The sequence below is a fragment of the Nomascus leucogenys genome, chromosome 13 (genome assembly GCF_006542625.1).
Source record: "Nomascus leucogenys isolate Asia chromosome 13, Asia_NLE_v1, whole genome shotgun sequence".
In the NCBI taxonomy this organism is placed as follows: Eukaryota; Metazoa; Chordata; class Mammalia; order Primates; family Hylobatidae; genus Nomascus; species Nomascus leucogenys.
This window is the reverse complement of record NC_044393.1, coordinates 57,628,494-57,651,273: the sequence shown is the minus strand read 5'-3', so window position 1 is coordinate 57,651,273 and position 22,780 is coordinate 57,628,494. Positions and strand designations below refer to the sequence as shown.

At 40.3% G+C, this 22,780-nt stretch overlaps 1 protein-coding gene across 1 annotated transcript in view; it reads right to left on the bottom strand.

Annotated features, from left to right (window-relative positions):
• Positions 1-22,780, bottom strand: part of DNAJB9 (DnaJ heat shock protein family (Hsp40) member B9) — a 47,066-nt gene that overhangs the window by 12,675 nt on the left and 11,611 nt on the right. The gene's annotated exons all lie outside the window — the stretch shown is intronic.

Here is a 22,780-nt window from a genome sequence, read left to right as displayed (position 1 = left end):
AAGCTTTTTGAGCACAAACATGACACGCAAAGGAAATGCTCACTAGGGCATTTCAGTCTTCAGATTTTTGAATTGGGGATGCTCAGCTGTTAAGTGTACCGCAGATATTTCAAAATCTGAAAAACAGTACCCTTTCTGTATTCACATCCATCCTTACTCTGATTCTCTGGACCATAATAATCATTCTCTGGTAAAACTGTGAACAACATTGCTCTTTTGCCTATTGTTCTCACTTGCCTAAACTACATTCCTGGTTGAGTTCAAATATCTCTTTGCCTTTTCTCTTCCTACATCAGAAGAGCTGGTAGAATAGAAAAAATCACGATTGGACAGACTTGATTATAAATTCATGACCACAAATCAGATTAGCCCAGCAGTGTTACTGTATTTTTCTAGTAAGTTCATAACCCCACACTCATTCTCTCTCTCACTCCTCCCTTCCTTTCCTGCCTCTCCTTCCCGCTTGCCCAAGATGAGGATCTCATCACATGCTTCATTTAAAAAATCAAAACAATCATTAGCTCTTCCTGTCTCTTACAAAGTCATTAATGGTCTTAAAACTAAAAACCAAAAATTATTTTTATTCCTGTATTTATTTGTTGAGGCCTAATGGATACAGGGTACAGTATTTATTGCTGCCCACATCAGAATGAAAAAAATTGTCATTTCACAATAATTTGTTTCTGTGGAAACCCACAATCATCCATGTAAGGGAATGGGCTGATGAAATTCAATACTTGTGTCCCCTGAGGTAAAATAAGCAACAAATTTGTTCCTAAAACATACATTCTAAAATTGAAAGATTTCCTAGGATTTGGAGTAAGAAAGTCTTCAGAAATTTGTGAACCTCCTGAAAACTACAGTGAATATTCCTCAAAATCTGTATGGAAGAAAGTAAGGGTAAATGAGATGGATGAAAGGGAAGAAATCTGGATGAAAGGGAGGGAGGGAAGGAGAGTGGATGAAAGGATTGATTGTTGGATGGATAGATGGGTGTGTTTAGGCTCCACCTTTTTGTTTAACGACTGTTCTTTCCTAGGTAGTAGCTAGAGTTCGAGGCTGAACAAAATCCAGTGAGGATTCTACAGTCCCCTCAGCCTAAAGGAGCAAAGCAGGAAATCCTGTGAACTGAATCTGGATTCCTTACCCCTATCTCAGTAAATAAGATAACCTAATTACTAAAAGACCCTCATCCGATATAGGATGTGTATCTGAGATAAGTCTCAAAGTTTATTTTGCCAAGGTTAAGGATGTGCCCTTGACACAGCCTCAGGAGGCCCTGATGGCATGTGCCCAAGGTGGTTGGGGTTCAGCTTGCTTGTATACATTTTAGGGAGACATGAGACATCAGTATGTGTAAGATGTACATTGTTGGTCTGGAAAAGCCAAGCAACTCAAAGAGGGGCTTCCAGGTCAAGAGTAGATAAGAGACAAAAGGTTGTGTTCTTTTGAGTCCTTGATCAGCCTTCTGCTGAAAACACAATTTAGCCTGGCTCAGTGAATCTGCATTTTTACATAAACAGTAGGGCAGGGGAAACAATCAGATATGTAGGTCTCAGGTGAACCTCAGAGGGATGACTTTGAGTTCTGTCTGTCCTTTTCCACAAGGAATTTCCTTGTTGGCAAATTGTGAGGGAGGCATGTAGCTCTTTATCATTGTGGCTGTCTTATTTAGGAATAAAATGGGAGGCAGATTTGCCTGACATAGTTCCCAGATTGACTTTCCCTTGGCTTAGTGATTTGGGGGTCCTGAGATTTTCCTTTCCCAGATGTCAAGAACCAAGTCTGTTTGGATCTGCTTATCACTAAATCCAGATTTTTGAATAATAAAAATAATACTGGCCAGTTGCAGTGGTTCATGCCTGTTACCCCAGCACTTTGGGAGGCCCAGGTAGACAGATGCTTGAACTTTGGAGTTAAAGACTAGCCTAGGCAACATGGCAAAACCCTGTCTCTACAAAAAAAAAAAAAAAAAAGAAAAAAGCCAGGCATGGTGGTGCGTGCCTGTATTCCCAGCTACTCAGGAGTCTGAGGTGGGAGGATTGCTTGAGCTCAGGAGGTAGAGGCTACAATGGGCTGAGATCGTGCCACTGCATTCCAGCCTGGGCACCAAAGTGAGACCGTGTCTTTAAAAAAAAAAAAATGGTATGTTGTTTCCTAATTTAGAATGTGTTTCATTGTCATCACTACCATGGCACATGCCTAAGGTTTCAGTCAGTGACCAAAGCAACACTTTAATAATGCAAGAGAGGATTTGAGTTAGGGTTCTTTGGGTTGCAAGGAACAGAAACTCAATCCAGCTCAAGAAAAGAAACAGGGAAGAACAGAACTGAAAGGCTCAAACCAGGGTCTCAGGAATCCAAACACAGAAGTTGCAGTACAGGCAGGCACAGTGGCTCACACCTGTAATCCCAACGCTCTGGGGGGCCAAAGCAGGAGGATCACCTGAGGCCAAGAGTTTGAGACCAGACTGGGCAACATAGTGAGACCCCCATCTCTACAAAAAATTTAAAAATTAGCTGGGCATGGTAGTTTGTGCTTTTAGTCCTAGCTACTCAGGAGGCTGAAGTGGGAGGATCTCTTGAGCCTAGGTCAAGGCTGCAGTGAGCCATGACTGCACCACTGCACGCCAGCCTGGGCAACAGAGTGAGACCCTGTCACAAAAGAAAAAAAGTTGCAGTACAGTTGTGCCCCATAGTAATTGGTTCTGGAAGACATCTGGAAAAGAGGCTCCCTCATGTCAGCTGCCTCCTGAATGGCATCTGTTTCATACTCTCTCTCCCAGCCAAACCTTATAATCTCAGTTTACAAATAGGCCCCTAAGTTTCTCTACATTATGAATCTTCAGCTTCCTGTTAATTAGCTCAGTCATTCGGTTTTTAAATTCCAGATTTCCAAAAGAGGGATCCAACTGGACCTTGCATATATTTTTAAGCCAGTGGGTCTCTAGTAAACCTGTGAGTTGGCATCCTTTGGGTCCTGTCTTACAGGCTGCAGTTGCATCCAGTGAATAGGATGGGGAAGGGTCACATGGTATAGAACAGACTCATCTACCTCAGTAAACCCTTGAAAAGGAGCAATTTCCCTTCGAAAAAGAGGCTGTGGGTGAGCAAGCAGGTAACTGCTCTAGTTCTGTGCTGCTGTAAAATATGAACTATATGAGAATGACATCATTTGTACATCATTCTCTCCTTTGCAAACAAGGTCCTTCATGCCTTTCCTTGAGCTTGTAACTAAAGAAGTGGCCTACTAAGCCATTTCTCTGTTTCCAGAGAAAGTAAGAACCAGGCAGTACTGTACAAGATAACACGTAATCTTATAAGAGAGTAGGTTCAAAGCTAATATGAACTAATAGTTTTAACATAATAAATTTAGAGCTATTCACATCCCCAAACAATTCTGAAATAACCTGAAGACTTTAAGATCAGACTATAAATATTTAATATTTTAATAAAAGAAGCTCTAAAATAGTGATATGGTTTGGCTTTGTGTCCCCACCTAAATTTCATCTCAAATTGTAATCCCCAGGTGTTGAGGGAGGGATCTGGTGGGAGCTGATTGGATCCTGGGGGCAGTTTTCCCCATGCTGTTCTCGTGATCGTGAGTTCTCATGAGATCTGATGAATTGGAAAGTTTTATTTATTAATAAAGTGGAATTTTCAAGATTTGCTAGGTTGAAAATGACATGGGTTTTGCCCTTAAGAGAACTTAAGTATGATTTTCATTTTAGGCATTTGATGTGATTTAACTCTGACCCCACCCAAATCTCAGGCCAAATTGTAATCCCCATGTGTTGGAGGAAGGGGGATCTGGTGGGACATGATTGGATCATGGGGGAAGACTTTCCGCTTTCTATTCTCGTGGTAGTGAATGAGTTTCCACAAGATGTGGTTGTTTACAAATGTGTAGCACTTGCTGCTTCACTTACTCCCACTCCACCAAGTGAAGAAGGTGCTTGCTTCCTTTTCGCTTTTACATCATTATTGTAAGTTTCCTGAGGCCTTCTCAACCATGCTTCCTGTACAGCCCGTGGAATTGTGAGCCAATTAAACCTCTTTTCTTCAGAAATTAACCAGTCTTAGGTAGTTCTTTATAGCAGTGTGAGAACGGACTAATACAGAAAATTGGTACCAGGAGTGGCGTACTGCTATCAAGATATGTGAAAATGTAGAAGCAGTTTTGGAACCAGGTAAGGGGCAAAGGTTGGAACAATTTGGAGGGCTCAGATGAAGACAGGAGAATGAGGGAAAGTTTAGAACTTCCTAGAGACTTGTTGAATGGTTGTGACTAAAATGCTGATAGTGATATGGACAGTGAAGTCCAGGCTGAGGAGGCCTCAGATGGAGATGGGGAATTTATTGGGAACTGGAGTAAAGGTCACTCTTGCTATGCTTTAGGCAAGAGACTGGTGGCATTGTGCCCCTGCTCTAGGGATCTGTCGAACTTTGAAGTTGAGAGAGATGGGTTAGGGTATCTGGCAGAAGAAATTTCTATGGGTTAGGGTATCTGGCAGAAGAAATTTCTAAGTGGCAAAGCATTCAAAATTTGATCTGGCTGCTTCTAACAGCATATACTCCTATGTATGAACAAAGAGATTACCTGAAACTAGAACTTATATTTAAAGGAAAGCAGAGCATAAACCTTGGGAAAATTTGCAGCCTGGACATGTGGTAGAAAAGAAAAACCCATTTTCTGGGGAGGAACAAAAGGCTACAGAAATTTGCCTACATGAAGAAAAACCAAATGCTAATAGCCAAGACAATGGGGAAAAGGCTTCCAGGGCATTTCAGACACCTTCGTGCCAGCCCCTCCCATCACAGGCCTGGAGGCCCAGGACAGAAAAATGGTTTCGTGGGACAGGCTCAGGGGCCTGGGACATGGCACCCTGCATCCCAGCTGCTCCAGCTCCAGCTGTGGCTAAAAGGGGCCAAAGCACAGCTCAGGCTGTTGCTTCAGAGTGTGCAAGCCCCAAACCTTGGCATCTTCCATGTGGTGTTGGGACTGTGGGTGTGCAGAAGGCAAGAGTTGAGGTTTGGAAGCCTCCACCTAGATTTCACAGCATGTATGGAAATGCCTGGATGTCCAGGCAGAAGTCTGCTGCAGGGGCAGAGCCCTCATGGAGAACCTCTACTAAGGCAGCACACAGTGAAAATGTGGAGTTGGAGCCCCCACACAGAGTCCCTACTGGGACACTGCCTAGTGGAGCTGTGAGAAGAAGGCCACTGTCCTTTAGACCCCAGAATGGTAGATAAACTGACAGCTTCCCCCATGCACCTGGAAAAGCTCCAAGCACTCAACTCCAGCCCATGAAAGCAGCTGTGGGTGCTGTACCCTGTAGAGTCACAGAGGAAGAGCTGCCCAAGGCCTTAGGAGCCCACCCCTTGCATCAGCATGCCTTGGATATGAGACATGGAGTCAAAAGAGATTGTTTCAGAGCTTTGACATTTAATGACTGCCCTGCTTGGTTTTGGACTTGCATGAAGCCTGTAGCCCTTTTGTTTGGGCCAATTTATCCCTTTTGGAAGGGGAGCATTTACCCAATGCCTGTACCCCCACTGTAGCTTGGAAGTAAATGACTTGTTTTTGATTTTACAGACTCATAGACAGAAGGTTCTTGACTTATCTCAGATGAGACTTTGAACTTGGACTTTTGAGTTAATGCTGGAATGAGTTACGACTTAGGGGAACTGTTGGGAAGGCATGATCGTGTCTTGAAATGTGAGAAGACCATGAGATTTGGGAGGGGCAAGGGGCAGAATGATATGGTTTGGCTTTTTGTCCCCACCCAAGTCTAATCTCAAATTGTAATCCCCATGTGTGAGAGGAGGGGCCTGGTAGGAGGTGATTGAATCATGGGGTGGACTTTCCTCTTGCTGTTCTCATGATAGTGAATGAGTTTTCATGAGATCTGATTGTTTAAAGTGTGTAGCACTTCCTCCTTTCTCTCCTGCCCTGCCATCTGAAGAAGGTGCTTGGGCCGAGCACAGTGGCCCATGCCTGTAATCCCAGCACTTTGGGAGGCTGAGGCAGGTGCATCACCTGAGGTCAGGAGTTCGAGACCAAGCCTGGCCAACATGGTGAAAGCCCATCTCTACTAAAAATACAAAAATTAGCCAGGCATGGTGGTGCTCGCCTGTAATCCCAACTACTCAGGAGCCTGAGGCAGGAGAATCGCTTGAACCTGGGAGGTGGAGATTGCAGTGAGCCAAGGTCATGCCACTGCACTCCAGCGTGGGTGACAGAGTGAGATTCTGTCTCAAAAAAAAAACAAAAAGAAGAAGAAGGTGCTTGCTGCTTGCTTCCCCTTCACCCTTCCACCATCATTGTAGGCTTCCTGAGGACTCCTCAACCATGCCTCCTATACAGACTGTGGAACTGTGAGTCAATTAAAATTCTTTTATTCAGAAATTACCCAGTCTCAGGTAGTTCTTTATAACAGCGTGAGCACAGACTAATACAACATTAAAGTTTATGCTGTCTTTTTCCTTTGAAAGAAAGTGTTAAAAATCTGTTGTCACAGTGGCTCATGCCTGTAATCCCAGCACTTTGGGAGCTGAGGTGGGTGCATTGCCTGAGGTCAGGAGTTTGAGACCAGCCTGGCCAACACAGTGAAACCCCTCCTCTATTAAAAATACAAAAAAAATTAACTGGGCGTGGTGGCAGGCACCTGTAATCCCAGCTACTTGGGAGGCTGAGGCAGGAGAATTGCTTTAACCCAGGAGGCAGAGGTTTCAGTGAGCCAAGATTGCACCATTGCACTCCCCCTGGGCAACAAAAGCAAAACTCTGTCTCAAAAAAAAAAAAAAATGTTGTTTGTAAGTAATCAACGGGTTTGACCGTTGGTCACTAGGTGGCAACCAGAGAGAGGGCAGTTAGAGGTTGATGGACAACAGGAATTCTGCAGGGCTAGGAAGAGAATGGAGCTGCCATTGGGAAATATGCCCTCTTGTTTTCAGGACAGAAGCTTCTGGCAATCCTCAGCAAGGTTCTCTGCCACTACTACGAATAGCAGCTTACCTCTGTCAAATTACCCTATGTCTGAGAGCAGCACCCCTGGATTTTATTCTTGACTGAGTTTTCAGGAACTGAGACCTATGTTTTTGGTATGGGCAAAAGGAAACTGAAGTTCTTACAATTCAGTCACAATTCAATCACAGGAAACAAAGGTTCAAAATTTCAAATCCATGGAAGGAGAAGTGGAGTTCCAAAGAGTAAGTACAAATAAAGGTTCCTGGACAGAATTAGGCAAAATATAGTTGGGAGCACTAGAAGTGCAATTACAGTTATGCTGGTTTATGGAGGGCCTTCGGCTAAATTAAGAACTAGAGACAGAGCTGTCGGACAGAGCTATTAAGAGTGGCATCAGCCAGGTACACTGGCTCAGTGCCTGTAATGCCAGCACTTTGGGAGGCCAAGGCAAGAGGATCACTTGAGGCCAGGAGTTTAAGACCAGCCTGGGCAACATAGCGAGACCCCGTCTATTAAAACAAAAAATTTAAGAGAGCAGCATCAAGGGCCTCAACTGAAGACATTGTAATTTAGTAGACCTAGGAAAAAATGTTGCTGCATTTTACTGAGTGTCAGGTAATACTATTGTGTGTGGTTCTTGGACCACATTTTAAGAAACAGAGCCTTAGAAAATTAGTGGCTCCATTCCTGATGGGAATGCCTCTTCATTTATTTCTACTATTTCTATTTTTTATGCCACTGCCAGTTTTTCATTCTTTTCCAACTCTTCTGAAATACAGAAATCTATGTACAAGCTAGAATATAATAAAGTATTATTTTATGTATAAAGAGTTTATGTAATTTGCCATTTGAGATAGCAAATGCAACAAATATATTTAGCTCTTCTCCCACCTGATATCCTACTATAACAACTGTAAAGAGATTTTTTTTTTTTCCTGAGACAGAGTCTCTCTCTGTCACCCAGGCTGGAGTGCAGTAGCATGACCTTGGCTCACTGCAACCTCTGCCTCCCAGGTTCAAGCGATTCTCCTGCCTCAGCCTCCCGAGTAGCTGGGATTACAGGTGTGCATCACAACACCCGGCTAATTTTTGTATTTTTAGTAGAGACAGGGTTTCACCATGTTGGCCAGGCTGGCCTCCAACTCCTGACCTCAGGTGACCCATGCCCCTCGGTCTCCCAAAGTGTTGGGATTACAGGCATGAGCCACCATGCCCAGCCTAAGAGATATTTTTAAAAGGTAAAACCCACAAGGGCAAAGTGAAAGAGGAAGCAAACACAACAACATTTGGAAAGCTGGAAAGTAGATGTACGAGTGGTAGCTGTCTTTGTGGTCCTGAGATTCCTAAGTCAACAAGAAAGAAAGCCAACAAGTAAACCCAATTATTATTACAGAACCCAAAAGGCTTAGTAATTGAAATCAACAGATACCTCTGGAATTGGGGAGTGTGGGGTGCTTAAGGCATGTCAAAAAAAGAGGATTGGTTAAAGTTTATTAAGAAGCAGTAGTCACCCCACACAGTTTGGTAGCTGTTTTGCTTCTTACCTGGCAAAAGATTGGAAGTTTATTCTCTAAAGAGGTTAAAACAGAGGGTCTCTAGCTGGGCAGGGGCATTATACTGAAAACAGCGATTAAGTGAAAGTGTATATACTGAATGGTGAGCTCCAACCCCCACCCCACCCAGCCTCTATCACATACTCAGTTCCCAGATCTCTAGCAACCAAGTGTATACCCTCCAGGCATAAGACTGCAGGTGTTTTCTCTGGAGAATTTGACAAGCCCCAAGAGAAAAGAACAAAAATATTTTACATCGGGTAGGGGACTCCAAATGGGTCCAGCTAAGTCACTCTGCAACAGTGATTCTCAACACTCACTGTGCATTAAAATCACCTGGGAAGTTTTAGAAACTTTTCCTGGCCTGGGCTCCACTCTCAGAGAATCTCATTCAATTGGTCTGGTTTAAAGCCTGAGCATCTATATTTTTTAATGTTTCCCAGGTGATTCTAATGAACAGCAAAAGTTGAGAATCATTGCTGTACAGTGAAACTTAGGGCAAGACTCATCCATAGGTACAGAGTTTTTCACCAGCTTTTAAATGTTCTGTCCACTGATAGTCAACAGATAATTGAGAAGAGCAGTTAATAATAAAGATATGGCCATCTTAGTCTATTTTCTACTGCTATAACAGAATGCCTGATGCTGGGTAATTTACAAAGAAAAGCATTTCTCTGAAGGCCAGGAAGTCCAAAATTAAGGTGCCAGCATTTGATGAGGGCCTTCTTGCTGCATCCTTATATGGAAGAAGAGCGAGAGAGGATGAACATTGTGTCCTCATATGGCAGAAGAGTGAAAGAGAGGGAACACATTCTTGCAAGCCCCTTATATAGTGACATTAATTCATTCATGGTGGCAGAGCTCTAATGACCTAAACACCTTCCAAAAGGCCCCACCTCCCAACACTGTTGCACTGGGGATGGAGTTTCCAACACATGAATTTTGGGAGACACATTTAGACCATAGCATGGCCCAAATAAATAAGTAAAAAACAGCAACTTAGCGAAAACAGATTATGTAGTCATAAGAAAACACAGGGGAAAGAACCCAACTACAGTTCATGTTCTTTCTGAGCAAAGGCTATATTGCATTTCTGAAAACAAAAACATGATACCTTTTAGAAAAGGAATATTATAAAAAAATAAAGAGCTCTAGTAATTTAAAATGTTATAAATGAAAAGTTAATAGGAGAGTTAGAAGATTAAAGTTGAAGGAATCTCCCAAAAAGTAGAACAAAAAAGCCAAGAGATAGAAAGGAAGAGACCCAAATAAGAATTGTGTCCCCTGAAAATTCATGTGTTGAAGCCGTAAAGCCCAGTACCTCAGGACATGACTGTATTTGGAGACAGGGCCTTTAAAGAGATTAGGTTAAAATGAGGCCATTAGGGTGAGCCTTATTGCTATCCAACTTAGGTCCTTATTAGAAGGGAAAATTCAGACATACAAAGAGACACAAAGGATGCAAGGGCATCCTAGAAAGACCATGTGAGGACACAGTGAGAAAGTAGACATCTGTAATACAGGGAGAGAGGCCTTAGGAGAAACCAAACTTACTGATACCTTGATCTCAGAACTGTGAAAATAAATTTCTGTTGTTTAAGCCACACAGGCTGTCCTATTTTGTTACGTTAGTCCTAGAAATCCAATACATCCAGGAGACTCAATATCCACATAATCGGCATTTTAGAGAATTGTAATAGAAAAAAAAATGGAACAAAGAAAATAGTAACAGAAATAATGCAAGTAATTTTTCTGGACCTGAACATGTATTTCCAGACGGAATGACCCATTATGTCCTGAGAACAATGGGCAAAAACAGGTACTTACCAAGGCACGTTATTTTTTAAAGTCAGCGCTATAAATATAAACAGAAGATTTTACAGACCTTCAGCAAGAAGAAAAAAAAAGACACAAAGGGTCAAGAATAGAGTAGCTCCAAACTTCTTAATAGCTACACTGGAAGCGAAAAGTAAAAAGATTAATAATCTGAAAATTCTGAAGGAAAAACATAGAATTAATTCTGTATATCCAAGGTCTCAAAAAATTGCCTCCTCTGGACCCTTTCTAAGGAAGCTGTTGGAAAATGTATTCTAGGGAAATAAGGTCATAAAAGAAAATCAAAAAATTGTTTATCTTCTAGAATGATTGCCTAGATGATAGTTTATTATTCAATTAATCTAGAGATGAAAATAGGAAAAAAGGAAATTCAAATCAAGAAAGAAGCAAAAGGAATTCCAAGCTGGTGGTGAAGGAAGGCCCCAGTACAATGTGCCTACAGAGCCACCAGTCCAAATAACAATAGGTCTGGAGGCTCAGAAATATCGAGTTCTTCAAAAGAAACATAAAGTGCTTCAAAGATGAAAATCGTTAGATTAATTAATGTGTTGAATATCTGGAGAGGAAACTCACTCATCTGGGGTAGAATTTAGGGTTAAATTAATGACAAAGCACAGAGAAAACTATGCAAAGAATCCAGACTAATATTGACATGAAATGTGCATGGAAGATCAAACTGTCATTTCTTCGTACATAGCTACATTTACATGGTCAAAATAATGTAAATACAGTATAACCACTTACACATGTATATTAGGAAGATAGAAGGTAACATAGAAGGGTGTGTGTATGCTCACGTTTGCGGTTGGGTCAGAAGCAAGGGGTAGAATGACAAGGTAATTAAACACAGCAAATCCTCATCTACCATAGTGGAGTGTCAAAAGATAGTGCCTAAATCCAAAACTTTAAAAATATAGGTCAGATGCGGTGGCTCATGCCTGTAATCCCAGCACTTTGGGAGGCCGAGGCGGGCGGATCATGAGGTCAAGAGATCGAGACCATCCTGGCCAATATGGTGAAACCCGTCTCTACTAAAAATACAAAAATTAGCTGGGCGTGGTGATGTGCGCCTGTAGTCTCAGCTACTCAGGAGGCTGAGGCAGGAAAATCACTTGAACCCGGGAGGTGGAAGTTGCAGTGAGCTGAGATCGTGCCACGGCACTCCAGCCTGGTGACAGAGTGAGACACACACACACAAAAAAAATACATATATATGTGTGTGTGTGTGTGTGTGTGTGTGTGTGTGTATTAAGCATGTTATTTTGAGAAATATAGGTAAATACACAAAGAATCTGCAATATCATTAGAAGGGGTTGACTCTGGAGAGCAGAAAATGAACTAGGACTGCAGGCTTTTGTTTTGTTTTGTTTTGTTTGTAATAAGGCTTGTAGAACACTGGGTTTTTAAGAATATGTGTAAGAGCTATGGGCTCGCTCCTATTCATCCTTCAGGACTGATATGGTTTGGCTGTGTCCCCACCCAAATCTCATCTTGAATTGTAGCTCCTATAATTCCCATGTGTCCTGGGTGGGACCAGTGGGAGGTAATTGAATCATGGGGGCAGGTCTTTTCTGTGCTGTTCTCATGATAGTGAATAAGTCTCATGAGATCTGATGGCTTTATAAAGGGGAGTTCCCCTACACAAACTCTCTTGCCTGCTGCCTTGTATGACATGACTTTGCTCCTCATTTGCCTTCAGTCATGATTGTGAGGCCTCCCCAGCCATGTGGAACTGTGAGTCAATTAAATCTCTTTCCTTTATAAATTAGCCAGTCTTGGATTATGTCTGTATTAGCAGCAAGAGAACAGACTAATACAAGGGCTGACCTATTCGTTATTTTATCTAGAAAACCTTCATTTGCCCTTCCAGATAACCTTCATATTTAGTCTGTTAGCTCCTTTTACTTAATCCTATTATCATTTCTATCATCCAGTGTCATTATTGCTTCTTTACTTGTTTTTTTATCCCCAAAGTATAAGCTTTTTATGAGCTTTTTAGCTTCATTGTCTAGCACAATTCCTAGTACAAAGTCAGAGCTCCATAAATGTTTTTCAGGTGAACAACAGCACCCACTAAGCCATATTTCAAGAGCTGTTTTGCTGGGTCTAATTCTGGCTCCACACTGAGACGGTCAGCATATAAATTAACCAATTTGTAGCTCCATGAGTATATTATTGTCCCATTATTCAGGCAGGTCCTGTTAAATTATTAACTTGAATTATAGTGTAAATAATGCTACTTTAAATCTCTCCTGGCATGTTATAACCAGTACCTAGAAAAGGTGCAGTAGCATTCCCTCCAGGGTTGGGGACTGGACCATGGGAGGCCTTTAGGAGGCTCATTGGATCCTCTAAAATTTAATGCAAAATTTCATATGCATAGGCATTTTTCACAATTTCTATTAAGACTAAGAAAGGGATAAATTACCCCTCAAAATTTAAACACCACTGCTCAGGGCAATAATATCTTACATCTTACCTTGTGCCTTTCTTTAGAGAAACAAAAGCTCTTTACATATTTTATTATCTAAAAACCCTGAAACATAGAAATGGAAAATCGACTATTCTAGACAGATTTTAATACACAAACAACAGCTCAACTATATGATTTTAATTAATCACGAATAGAACTAGGACTAAAAGAAAAAGTGTCCCATATCTAAAAGCAGGCTTGATAAACTGTACAAAGAATTCTTACAAATCTTAGACGAATACTGCCTCATAATTTTATGGAAAATAACTTTTAATGTTCAAATTACTATATAGAATATCAAAATAAATTTAGGGATTAAGTAAGTATTTTTTTGGATCGCTGGAAAATAATATGTAAGTTCAATTCTTGCTTTTGGTTACAGAAATATAATTCAAAATGAGAAGCAATGGAGCAGGAGCTAATTTCAGAGAGAACCTAATCTTTAGTTTTATTCAGTGCATGGTTCATATTTTCCATTAATAAAGATGTGTGGTGTTTAAATATGCACAATGAACTCGAATATTATAAATGTGAAATGAGGTTAATTTCATTGAGCTTGCTACCTTGGTTAGTCTAAGTGAAAATGAATTCACTAGCATGAGACTAGAATGTACCTGAACCACGGATGAAAAATAAGTTAATCCGTTCATCAGTGTGGTATTAAAAGATGAGAAAGAATTTTTGAGGGAGTAAAGAGTGACAGATAAAGGACACTATAAATTGTTCAAACAATTCCCAGAATGTCATTAAATAAGAAATGTCTATTCCTTTTTTGGAACATTAAATAATATGTTTAAGAAGCATTTGTTTTGCCTTGTTAAAACTTGGTGCTTTGAAACACCCTTCAGCATATCAACTTCCAGTCCACCTGGATAGTTTTCTTAATTTGGGAAATGATAAAACACAAAGGGAAAACAATGTTCCTTAATATGGGAGGGGCATAGAGCTGGGATCCAGCTGGGATTTATTTTATTACCAATGCAAGCGAGACTGAAACATCTGGTTTGCATTGGTAATATAATTTAGTGAGTAGGTAGAAGCACATTACTAGGTATCACCACAGAAATGTATTTCTGAAGAGTACTGTAAACAAAGCTTTTTAATAAAAAATAGACAACAACATCAGCTCAAGTCATGCAAAGGTAAACTGCTCCTTCCTTAGCAATAACAAAATACTGAGTGAGGCAACAGCACTACTAAGAATAGAGAATGGAGCACCCTGGTTTTAAACAATAATTCTTGATATGGGAAAAATTGCTTCCAAACTTAGATAAAATGATCCCACAAATTCCTCCTTCTCCTTCTCTTCTTCCTCCTCGTCCCCTTACGATTCCTCTTCCTATTTTTGTTGTTGTTGTTGTTGTTGTTAATCTGGAGCAAAACTGAAACCAGAACTTTTCAGGGCCAGCGGTGTGGGTAAGAGTCCTATGTATCACTGAAGAACCAGTTCAAATATCACCTGTTCCAGGTGTACACACCAACTGATTGTTTATGCCTCTGTCTGAACACATTCTATTCATTATTATAACTAAATCACACTTTGCTTTAATTGCCTCTTTATGTATCAGTCTCTGTGAATGCTCTGCAAGTTCCTAAGAGGTGGAGGCCAAAACTTGTTCTTGGCACCTAGCAAGCCCTCAAATTTTTACAGAAAAACAGGATAATAATAATATGCTATCTCTTGTGGCCTTATCTGATTGACGGATGGTTGATAAAGTGAACTGCATCATGCTTAGATCTATTTACTATTTAATAAATGCTATTTAATAAGTACTATTTAGTAAATGCTTAGATCTATTTACTATTTAATAAATATTGTAGATCGTTAACCTAATGGGAACTTTACATTACTCAATCTCTAAACCTGTTGCTAACTCTGTGCTGGCTCGTTTGCCCTACGGTGTATCTCAACTCTACCCATTTTAACAGCAAATAGAGGAGAAACCATAGAAATTACAATGTCAAAGGAGATGGGAAATTTAGAAAATATAAGACTTAAATGAGAGAAAAGAAATTTAAGATGGTTAAAAATACACATATCACTATTTTCAATTTGAGGTCCCACTCGGAAAGTCACAAAATATTGACTCTAAGACTCCTATTTTCAATTGCAATATATAGAATGATTAACAAATAAATCAATGAAACTCAAAAATGTAATAACCCAACAGTACAAAAGGTGATTTATCAGCCACTCCTAAATTTTCCTTATGTTGGAATTATCTAAATTCTAAATTGAATTTTTAAGTCAAGACTTTGATATTTTTCTAAATAGATATTTTTCTAGACAATTTATCTTCGTCTTGAATGACTTATCTCTTGATTAGGATTTTATTCTATGAAGCTTAAGCTCTACCTAAATTTATTCTCTATCTTCACAGATATATTATTCCTAAAAGTGTTTGTAAATATTTCAACTAGTTACACTTTTCACAATGGAACTGACAGCAAATTGTCACTTGAGACTTACAGAGAAGCTGCCATTTTATCTTAATGCCATGGAATGTTTGCTGCCAACTCCCTCAAAATAACAAAAATTTGCGGTTTACGATTGTTCTGGGAACTATACTAATCTATTAGACATGAAAAGTCACTTTCACTACACTTTAAAAACAGTATAGACATTCTTAACACTACAAAGTAATATGAATAATGCTATGCTTCATTTACTGGTCTTTTTAAATCTTATATCAATTCATTTTATGGAGCAATTCAACTGTTTTTGTTATTCTTGGCAGTGTGTCTGTTTTTAAAAATGTAGCCTCAAATTCAACAAACTATAGCAATCTATATTTCTCTAAATAAGACAAAAATAAAACTAAATATAATTTTTTTTTCTGAAAATATCTCTACTAGTTTCCTTTGATTGCCTCTTCCTTCTAAACTTGCATTACTGCATTTCAAGTGTGGAATTTACAGAGAATCTAGGCCAGGCATAGTGGCTCATGCCTGTAATCCCAGCACTTTAGGACTAGCAGATTGCTTGAGCCCAGGAGTTCAAGACCAGCCTAGGCAACATGATGAAACCCCGTCTCTACAAAACATTACAAAAATTAGCTGGGCGTGGTGATGTGCCTCTGTAGCCCCAGTTATTCAGGAGGCTGAGGCAGGAGAATTGCTTAAGCCCAAGAGGCAAAAGTTTTAGTGAGCTGAGATTGCACCTCTGCTACTCCAGCCTGGGTGACAGAGTGAGACCCTGTCTCAAAAGTAATTAATTAATTAATTACTAAAGAGAATTTATGGAGAATTTGTTTCATAAGCGTTTTTTACCCCCCCCTTGTTGTTGTTGTTTACCTATTCTACATCAATGAGCTTCTTTGTTTTTGTTTTTGTTTTTTTTTGAGATAGAGTCTGGCTCTGTCACCCAGGTTGGAGTGCAGTGGCGTGATCTCAGCTCACTGCAACCTCTGCCTCCTGGGTTCAAGCGATTCTCTTGCCTCGGCCTCCTGAGTAGCTGGGATTACAGGCGCCTGCCACCATGCCCGGCTAATTTTTGTATTTTTAGTAGAGATGAGGTTTCAGCATGTTGGCCAGGCTGGTCTTGAACTCCTGACCAACCTCAGGTGATCCACCCGCCTCGGCCTCCCAAAGTGCTGGGATTACAGGCGTAAACCAGCATGCCTGGCCCAATGTCCTTCTTTATTTAGAAGATTATTGATAGTTTGGACCATGAATTGTCTCCTTTTCTTCCTTAAATGTTTAGTAGAATTCATCAGGAAAATCACTTAGGCTTAGAATTTTCTTTGTGGAGAAGTTTTTGAAAACAAATGCAATTACTTTAATAGAAAAAAGATTATTCAGAATTTCTTTTTGATCTTGTGTTAGTTTTGGTAAGTTATATTTTTCAAAGACTATCCATTTAATCTAAGTTGTCAAATTTATTGGCATATAGTTGTTCATAATTTGTTTATATTTTAGCCCATCCTACCCCCCCCATTATATATGGGAAAATGAGGTCCCAGTGGTGACTTGTATAACTTCCTAGCTCAAACTGGCATGATTTGCTGTTAACTTCTGATGTGCAATACATTGTGTTTACCTATGTGTATGTTTACCTAAATATCCCACAAAATTTTGTGTGCCAGATGGTCAAAACTATCACTGGGATAAAAAAAAAATAGGGCCAACCCAGGAAAATCCAGATGACATAGGTCTTGGATATCCTTGGCTGGAACAATTTAGTATAGCAATAAAAAATACTGGGAGATATTTCAGACCTAGATATGAAAAACTGAAGATCACAGCTACTACAAACTGCAACATTTTAAAGATGACTTTCTCTTGGAAAGTAATCATTTGGTGATAGACTGCTTATCATCAGTCCCTAGTTGTGATGTTTGTAGTACCATCGTGATGGTAGATTATGACCATCAGCCTCTTTTCTTCCTGGGTAAGCATGCCATACTCCATCAAGAGATAGAGGGCAGAACCTATTCTTCCCTTCTTTTGAATCCGGACTGGACTTAGTGACTTGCTTGATGTTCTAGGACTCCCAAAGCTAGCCCATAAAAAGCCTTGCAGCTTCTGCCTGGGCCTCTTACAACACTCATTCTTGGGAAAGCAATTTGTATATAAGAAGTCAGACAACCCTGAGCTCACCATGCTCTGGAAGCCCTGTGATACTGCTCCAGTCAATTGTTTTGAGCCGGCCCCAGCACTTTGGGAGGCCAAGGTGGACAGATCATGAGGTCAGGAGATCGAGACCATCCTGGCTAATACGGTGAAACTCAGTCTCTACTAAAAATACAAAACAATTAGCCAGGCGTGGTGACAGGCACCTGTAATCCCAGCTACTCGGGAGGCTAAGGCAGGGGAATTGCTTGAACCTGGGAGGCGGAGGTTGCAATGAGCCGAGATCATGCCACTGCACTCCAGCCTGGGTGACAGAGCGAGACTCCGTCTCAAAAAAAAACAAACAAAAAAAATTAAATTAAAAAAAAAAAGTTTTGAGCCTAGTCTTCTAGCCATTCCCACCAAGGCACCAGATATGTAAGTGAAGCCATTTTGAATTCTCCAGACCAGCCCATCTGCCAGCTGAATGCCACTAAGTGACTTCAGTCAATGCCATATGAAACAGAAGTTGCTTGGCCAGGCACAGTGGCTCACGCCTGTAATCCCAGCACTTTGGGAGGCCGAGGCAGTTGGATCACCTGAGGTCAGGAGTTAGAGACCAGCCTGGCCAACGTGGTGAAACCCTGTCTCTACTAATAATACAAAAATTAGCTGGGCATGGTGGCACATGCCTGTAATTCCAGCCACTCAGGAGGCTGAGGCAGGAGAATCGCTTGAACCCAGGAGGCGGAGGTTGCAGTGAGCTAAGATCACGCCATTGCACTCCAGCCTGGACACCAAGAGCAAAACTCTGTCTCCAAAAACAAAACAAAACAAACAAAAAAGAAACAGAAGATGCCAAGCCATGCCTAAATATCTGACCAGGGAAATTGTGAAATATAATAAAATGCTTGTTTTTTTCAACTACTAAGTTTCAGGATTGTTATGCACAAAAAGATAACCTGAGTGCCATGATTATTTTATAAATGGAGGCAAACATCTTTACCATCTAGCCTTACAGACATTTGTGATATTACAAATTAGTTGGGAAAGAACCTGGAAAAATGCCACTCAAGTCCACCATGCTACATAATATATATCTAAATCTAGATATAGATATAGATATAGATCCTAAGCAACTTTGTTATCCCCTCCACAGTGACAGAATAGCAATACAAATTCCACAAACCATAAAAGTTCTTGCCAAAACATTTGTTTGAATTTAAGTTTTTTTTTCCCGATCTTCAGCCAATTCAGACTTATTTTTGTGTACAAGGTGCTGCAATGAACAGGACTGTCAGATTATTGAATGTCATCTTGAAGAGAAAAGAAAAACATTCACATATAAGGAAATACTTCAGTTGTAACTTAAGGGTTAAGCTGTAAAGTTTTGGCTGGTAAACATAATGGGCTGGCTCAATTTCAGAATGTTTTGAAATGCATTTATATGATTGAATGAACCTGCAACAGGGGATTTGCTTCTTGAGGAATTCTATCTTACTGCTGTATTAAAGACCTTTTCACTGGATGCATACAGAGCCCCATACAATTTAAACGTTACTTTGAGCTTTGCAACTGCTTTTGCCAAGAGAATCATTAGCAAAACAACAAAAGTGAGCATATACATAAGAATGCTAAATTTAATCAAGTCTCTAGTGCTTTTTAAACAACCTGGATCATAAATTACTTTTGGTAAAAGCCTAATAACTAATTTGGTTTAGTTAGAATTTATTTAATTGGAAATTATACGTGAAGTAATTGAATGTGTCTATTGTGAGTTTTTAATCTTCCTTTTAATTCTTTAATGCAGAATAACTATCGCAACAGAAAATACAGTCAATATCTAAACTCACTGATTCCTTTTCTGCTTAAGGAATGATCATTCTTATTTTTTTAAAACATAGAAATGGTTGCCATTAAACATTCATCTCCTTGGGGCATATTAAAAATCATTACTAGGCTCAAATGGATGCCATGCTTCTATAAACCTAGGTCTTTTTATTTTAGCTCTAAAGTGGTGTTGTCAAATTGCTCAGATTACTAGAGAAAATAAAGAGCAGAGTAACTGGAAATTGACTTGAACAACTTAAACTTCCAGCCTTATTTTTAGCTCCAAAGAACAATTTTCAAAGTATTTTTCAAATGCCTTAACAAAAGTCATTAACTAGAGTGCATATTTATAAATAAAATGGCTTGTAAATACTAAATTGTATATACATTAAAACTTAATGGTGCCGGGCATGGTGGCTCACGCCTATGATCCCAGCACTATGGGAGGCCAAGGCAGGTGGATTGCCTGAGGTCAGGAGTTCAAAACCAGCCTGGCCAACATGGTGAAACCCCATCTCTACTAAAAATACAAAAAATTAGTTGGGCGTGGTGGCAGGTGCCTGTAATCCCAGCTACTCAGGAGGCTGAGGCAGGAAAATCGCTTGAACCTGGGAGGCGGAAGTTGCAGTGAGCCGAGATCACGCCATTGCACTCCAGCCTAGGCAACAAGAGAGAAACTCTGTCTCAAAAAAATAGAAAAAAAAAAAACCTTAATGGCTAGATGAGTTCATGACCATGTTAGAAAGAGTTCATTTCTCAGAATACACAAAAGTCTATGTCATTAGTAGAGTGTCTTGTATTTGGCAATCATGGTCAGTAAATGAGTAGAAAAGCTATCTTATCACTTGAGACTAGTAAAATATAGAGATATTTTACTCACTGAGCAGACTAAATTGATTAATGGCTTATACTTGCATTGTGATGCAATAAGTTATAAAAAAATAAAAACTGGGTTTTTAAAATAGATGTATAGATCAAAAGCTACGTTGTGGACTATTCATATGCATTGTGGAAACTATTTCTCACGCCCATACCTTGGGGGATTAATTAATTCTCTTATCAACAAATACGTAATGGGCATTTGTATTAGTCAGGGTTCTCTAGAGGGACAGAACTAATAGGATAGCTATATATATTATATATATACACACATATATATCTATATATACATCTATCTATCTATATATAAAGGAGAGTTTATTAAATATTAACTCACATGATCACAAGGTTCCACAATAGGCCATCTGCAAGCTGAGGAGCAAGGAAAGCCAGTCCAAGTCCCAAAACTGAAGAACTTGGGAGTCTGATGTTCCAGGGCAGGAAGCACCCAGCACAGGAGAAAGATGTAGGCTGGGAGGCTAGGCCAGTCTAGTCTTTTCACGTTTTTCTGCCTGCTTTATACTCTAGTTGCTTTGGCAGCTGATTAGATGGTACGCACCAGATTAAGGGTGGGCTTTGGCAACACCCTCACAGACACACCCAGGATCAATACTTTATATCTGTCAATCCAATCAAGTTGACACTCAGTATTAAACATCAAAAGTCCACCCCTTGTCAACTTGAACCCATACAAATCTCCTGAGATCATATATAATCTTTAAGTAAAGACAATAATAAGGTCATAATTACTCCTAACATAATACGACTATGCTTTGTACAACCAGAAATGCACCAATCCCCAACCCAAATACTATTACATAAAGTTAACAATACTTAAATGCTGATGTGAAGTCAATAAATCTTATGTCCCATGATAAAGGAGAAAGGAAATAAAATGAAGATGTTTTCTTAGTACAAGTGTATACATGCATAAACATGTTTTTAACAAAAGGAGGAGGAAATATTCATGACAATTGCAGTCCTCATTTCTGCAGCTGGTCACGTGGTCGTAGCTGGTATTGACGACTACCTTCTTCTATCACCATTCTGTATTCCTTTTGCTTTCAGCAAGCACCTCAGCAGGTCATGGTTTTTTTTCCTGGTGGAGTGACCCAAACCTTCATTCCTGAAGGGTCTGGGCCATTTGTAGTCCTGCCTGGATTGGGCTGTTGTAGTTTCCCATTGACCTTAATCACAGGGCACGGTAATATTAAGAGACGCCCTAATGGATCTCCTGTATTCTATGTATACTCTTCCTTACCTCCGTTGTGGAGCAGTAGACAGATTTCATCTTGATAGTCCAGGTCAATCACCCCAGCCAACACTGTAACTCCCTTCTTAGCCTGTTGACTTAAAGGTAGGAGGAGCCCAAGTGTCCAGGTGGCAATCATAACTTCCAGTTTAATGGAATCATTGTGTCTCCAGGTGGCAGCATTCCTCCATCTGGAACTAAGACCTCTAGGCCAGCGGAACGTAATGTCATGGTAACAGGGAGCAAAACTTTTGCTAGTGGATCACTAGGGGTGATGGTGAGTGGTGCTGCTTCCACTTCCAGCCCTTGATTCCTGGACCCGTGAATCCTGGCTATGGGAGAAACAGTACCATATATTGCATGCTGATTCAGAGAATACACGGCTCTCTGGAGAACTTTGCCCCAGCCCTGCAAAGGATTGTCACCTAGTTGGCATTGTAATTGTGACCTTCAGCAGGTCATTCCACTGTCCTATCAATCCAGCTGCTTCAGGATGATGAGGAACATGGTAAGACCAATGAATTCCATGAGCATGAGCCTACTGCCACACTTCTTTAGCCATAAAATGAGTGCCTTGGTCAGAGGCAATGCTGTGTGGAATAACATGATGGTGGATAAGGCATTCCGTGAGTCCATAGATAGTAGATATAATATAGATATAATTCCACATCTGGCCATTTCTCCTTCCATGCAAAGTGCACAACCAGGTGCACTGCTCAAAGTTCTGCCCAGTGGGAAGATTTCCCTTCACCACTGTCCTTAAGGGATGTCCTAGAAAGAGGCTATAGTGCTGCAGCTGTCAACTTTTGGGTGGTGCCTGCATATCATGCAGAACTATCTGTGAACCAGGCCCTAGTCTTCTCTTCCTCTGTCAACTGATCATAGGGAACTCCCCATGAGGCCATCAGTGCAGGCTGGGGGACAGAAGGCAGGGTAGCAGGAGTGGAGACCACAGGCATTTGAGCTTCATACCATTTCTTATTTTCTGGTATTACATACTTTTTTTTTTGGAAATTTTGGAATTAATTTCTCTCTTTAAGAGAACAGATTTTTTTTTTCTGGTTGTCTTACTGCTGCAAACCCAGAATATAGAACAATTCTTTCACCAATAATAAATGCTGTGATGTGATTACCAATAATAAATGACTTGTGCTCCCAATAATACTGAGCATCAAGTTGATTGGATTGAAGGATGCAAAGTATTGATCCTGGGTGTGTCTGTGAGGGTGTTGCCAAAGGAGATTAACATTTGAGTCAGTGGGCTGGGGAAAGCAGATCCATCCTTAATCTGGATTTTCTGTTGACATTCCTTTTAAAATTTTCAGTTTTGACATTTTCCTGGATCTGAGTTTTAGAAGCAGTGACTTAGCATTATCATACAAGGTCTGTTGTAACCTAAATTTCTCTAACACTAACCAACCTGCGGCTATAAAGTCA